This window comes from Puntigrus tetrazona, unplaced genomic scaffold (assembly GCF_018831695.1).
Source record: "Puntigrus tetrazona isolate hp1 unplaced genomic scaffold, ASM1883169v1 S000000003, whole genome shotgun sequence".
In the NCBI taxonomy this organism is placed as follows: domain Eukaryota; kingdom Metazoa; phylum Chordata; class Actinopteri; order Cypriniformes; family Cyprinidae; genus Puntigrus; species Puntigrus tetrazona.
In genome coordinates, this window is record NW_025047683.1 from 955,581 (window position 1) to 960,580 (window position 5,000).

The window sequence follows — 5,000 nt, forward strand, 5'->3', positions numbered from 1 at the left end:
GAAATATGCCTGGATGTTTGGACTTAGGTTTTGAAAGCAAAAAAATCCTCCAGGGTGGCGAAATTCAGTGGGGAAAGCGTCGGGAAGTCGCACTTAACCGGCCGAGATCGTCTGAAATATCGCCTGGATGTCTGGACTTAGGTTTTGAGCGGCAAAAATACCTCCAGGGTGGAGAAGTCCCGAGTGGGAAAGCGTCCGAGAAGTCGCATAACCCGGCCGAGATCGGCTGAAATATGCGCCTGTGTCTGGACTTAGGTTTTGAAAGCAAAAAAATCCTCCAGGGTGGCGAAGTCCGAGTGGGAAAGCGTCGGGAAGCATAACCGGCGAGATCGTCTGAAATATGCGCCTGGATGTTTGGACTTAGGTTTTGAAAGCAAAAAAAATCCTCCAGGGTGGCGAAGTGAGTGGGGAAAGCGTCAGGAAGTCGCATAACCGGCCGAGATCGTCTGAAATATCGCCTGGATGTCTGGACTTAGGTTTTGAGCAGCAAAAATACCTCCAGGGTGGAGAAGTCGAGTGGGAAAGCGTCGAGAAGTCGCATAACCCGGCGAGATCGGCTGAAATATGCGCCTGGATGTTTGGACTTAGGTTTTGAAAGCAAAAAAATCCTCCAGGGTGGCGGAAGTCGAGTGGGAAGCGTCCGGAAGTCGCGCTTAACCGGCGAGATCGTCTGAAATATGCGCCTGGATGTTTGGACTTAGGTTTTGAAAGAAAAAAATTTCCTCCAGGAGTGGCGGGGTCGAGTGGGAAAGCGTCCGGGAAGTCGCATAACCCGGCCGAGATCGTCTGAAATATGCGCCTGGATGTTTGGACTTAGGTTTTGAAAGCAAAAAAATTTCCTCCAGGGTGGCGGGGTCAGTGGGAAAGCGTCCGGGAAGTCGCGCATAACCCGGCGAGATCGTCTGAAATATGCGCCTGGATGTTTGGACTTAGGTTTTGAAAGCAAAAAAATTTCCTCCAGGGAGGCCGGGGTCGAGTGGGAAAGCGTCGAAGTCGCATAACCCGGCCGAGATCGGCTGGAAATAAGCGCCTGGATGTCTGGACTTAGGTTTTGAAAGCAAAAAAAATTTCCTCCAGGGCGGCGGAAGTCGAGTGGGAAAGCGTCGGGAAGGCGCACTTAACCGGACTCGATCGGTCGGATGAAGCGCCTGGATGTTTGGACTTAGGTTTTGAAAGCAAAAAATTTCCTCCAGGGGGCGAAGTCGAGTGGGAAAGCGTCGGGAAGGCGCACTTAACCCGGACTCGATCGGTCGGATGAAGCGCCTGGATGTTTGGACTTAGGTTTTGAGCGCCAAAAAAATTTCCTCCAGGGCCGGCGAAGTCGAGTGGGAAAGCGTCGGGAAGCGCGCTTAACCCGGACTCGATCGGTGGATGAAGCGCCTGGATGTTTGGACTTAGGTTTTGAAAAAAAATTTCCTCCAGGGCGGCGAAGTCGAGTGGGAAAGCGTCCGGGAAGCGCGCTTAACCGGACTCGTCGGTCGGATGAAGCGCCTGGATGTTTGGACTTAGGTTTTGAGCGAAAAAATTTCCTCCAGGGCGGCGAAGTCGAGTGGGAAAGCGTCCGGGAAGGCGCACTAACCCGGACTCGATCGGTCGGATGAAAGCGCCTGGATGTTTGGACTTAGGTTTTGAAGCGAAAAAAATTTCCTCCAGGGCGGGCGCGAAGTCGAGTGGAAAGCCGGGAAGCGCGCTTAACCGGACTCGTCGGTCGGATGAAGCGCCTGGATGTTTGGACTTAGGTTTTGAGCGAAAAAAATTTCCTCCAGGGCGGCGAAGTCCGAGTGGGAAAGCGTCCGGGAAGGCGCGCTAAACCGGACTCGTCGGTCGGATGAAGCGCCTGGATGTTTGGACTTAGGTTTTGAGCGAAAAAAATTTCCTCCAGGGCGGGCGAAGTCGAGTGGAAAGCGTCCGGGGAAGGCGCTTAACGGACTCGATCGGTCGGATGAAGCGCCTGGATGATTTTCGTTTGAAAATTGCACTAAGTCAACCGGGAGAAAGATCCGACTTCCATACCCTCCGAGGCTCGAGTCAGGCCGACCGAGAGGCCTCCTCCGGGCATGATTCAAATTTTCCCGCGACCCTGGAGGTGGCGTTTACACAGAGCAACTTTTACATGGGTACGATTTGGTGAGCAGCGTGTTTTTGTGGACTTAGTCTCTGGCGAAAAAAAGTCGAAAAAGCGACTAAGTCCATATCGACTTAGGTTTTGAGCGTAATCTTTCTGAAGCTCGGGGCGAGGGCTATCGAGCGCTTCACCTGAAACACGGACACAGGCGCCGAGAGAGGGCGTTTACGGCGCGAGCGTCCCCTCGGCCCGGCGTGATCGATTGGAGGCGCGGCGCGCCTAGCCTAGAGACCCCACCGGCCAGCCCGCTGCTGCTATGGTCGGGAGTGCCTGGCAGAGAGCACGGCGTGCAATGGGTTTTACGTTTGGGCTTTGACAGCACGCCGCGCCGGGCAATTTGGGCGTTCGTTGCGAGCAGGCCCCTCAGCCCGAGGAAGCGCGAACCGCCGGAGGGAGGCCTGAGCGGCGGTCAGGCGCAGGAGTCCGTCACGGCGGGCGTGGAGAGGCAGAGCGCGCAGCGTCCGGCGCGCGCGGCGAGTACCCCGTCCCGTGAAACACACTTTTCCGGCGTCGGCGCGATCCCAGCGGCCACCCACCCCAGCAGCGACCCCGCCGAAGGTTCGAGCGCGCGTCGCCCTATGCGGCGGTCTTAGCGAGGTCAGCGGGGTCTGCCCAGGCCCCCTCCTCAGGCGGACTGAGACCGTGTGTAGGCAAAAAGCGCAGCGTCGTCGGTTAGTCCCCTCGACCCACAGGGGTTACCTGGTTGATCCTGCCAGTAACATATGCTTGTCTCAAAGATTAAGCCATGCAGGTCTAAGTGCACCACGGCGGTACAGTGAAACTGCGAATGGCTCATTAAATCAGTTATGGTCCCTTTGATCGCTCCACCCGGTACTTGGATAACTGTGGCAATTCCAGAGCTAATACATGCAAGCAGCGCCGACCGGGCGACCGCCTCTCGCGGGGCGGGAGGCTAAGGCAGCGATGCATTTATCAGATCAAAACCCATCCGGGCCCCGGATCCGTCCTCGGACCGGTACCTTTGGTGACTCTAGATAACCTCGGGCGATCGCTCGCCCTTCAGCGCGGCGGCGGCGATTCATTCAGTGTCTGCCTATCAACTTTCGATGGTACATCAGGCGCCTACCATGGTGACCACGGGTGGCGGGAATCAGGGTTCGATTCGGAGAGGAGCCTGAAAGCGGCTACCACATCCAAGGAAGGCAGCAGCGCGCGCAAATTACCCATTTCCGACTCGGGAGGTAGTGGCGAAAAATAACAATACAGGTCTCTTTGAGGCCCTGTAATTGGAATAGCGTATCTTAAACACATGGCGAGGACCCATTGGAGGCAAGTCTGGTGCCAGCAGCGCGGTAATTCCAGCTCAATAGCGTATATTAAAGTTGCTGCAGTTAAAAAGCTCGTAGTTGGATCTCGGGATCTGGCTGGCGGTCCGCCGAGAGGCGAGCCACCGCCCGTCCCAGGTCCCTGCCTCGGCGCCCCGGATGCCCTTGGCTGGGTGTCGGTCGAGAGGCCAAAGCGTTTACTTTGAAAAAATTAGAGTGTTCAAAGCAGGCGGCGTCGCCGCTGAATACCGCAGCTAGGAATAATGGAATAGGACTCGGTTCTATTTGTGGGTTTCTGGAACCGGAGCCATGATTAAGAGGGCGGCGGGGCATTCGTATTGCGCGCTAGAGGTGAAATTCTTGGACGGCGCAAGGCGGAATGGCGAAAGCATTTGCCAAGAATGTTTTCATTAATCAAACGAAAGTCGGAGGTTCGAAGACGATCAGATACCGTCGTAGTTCCGACCGTAAGCGATGCCGACCAGCGATCCGGCGGCGTTATTCCCATGACCCGCCCGGGCAGCGTGCGGAAACCCGAGTCTTTGGGTTCCGGGGAGTATGGTTGCAAAGCTGAAACTTAAAGGAATTGGCGGAAGAGGCACCACCAGGAGTGGAGCCTGCGGCTTAATTTGACTCAACGGAAACCTCACCGGCCCGGACACGGAAAGGATTGACAGATTGATAGCTCTTTCTCGATTCTGTGGGTGGTGGTGCATGGCCGTTCTTAGTTGGTGGAAGCGATTTGTCTGGTTCATTCCGATAGCGAAGCGAGACTCCGGCTTGCTAAATAGTGGCGCGGCCACTTGGGTGGCGTCAAAAACTTCTTAGAGGACAAGTGGCGTTCAGCCACGCGAGATGGAGCAATAACAGGTCTGTGATGCCCTTAGATGTCCGGGGCTGCGGCGCCACAATGGGCGGATCAGCGTGTGTCTACCCTGCGCCGAGAGGCGCGGGTAACCAGCTGAACCCGCTCGTGATCGGGACTGGGATTGAAACTATTTCCCATCAGCGAGGAATTCCCAGTAAAGCGCGGGTCATAAGCTCGCGTTGATTAAGTCCCTGCCCTTTGTACACACCGCCCGTCGCTACTACCGATTGGATGGTTTAGTGAGGTCCTCGGACCGGCCCGCCGGAAGCCCCTCGCGGAGCTCTGGCGGGGCGCCGGAAGGCGATCAAACTTGACTATCTAGAGAAGTAAAAGTCGTAACAAGGTTTCCGTGGTGAACCTGCGGAAGGATCGTATCGGCCCGGCCCGATCCAAAGCGAAACCGCCCGGGCGCGAGGCCTAGCCCACCTCCCCGTCTCAAGCTCGGGTGCGCGGCAGAGGCGGCGGCTCGGCGCCTCTCCCCTCGGGCACAGCGAAAGCGCAGAAGCGCGATAAAAAAAAGGAACTTGACTGTCGCTGCACTCGGCGGCCCCCGCTTTCAGCGGCGGGGGCTGAGCGGGGCCCTGGCGAGTACCCATACGGCCTCGGGACCGTGGGTTCAAAGTCTCCTCCGCGCGAAGGCGCCCGTCGGGGTAAAAAACCTCTATCCTATTTTACTCTATGATCCAGCGGCGTGGCGAGAGGTCTGCCGCTCAAAAACCCA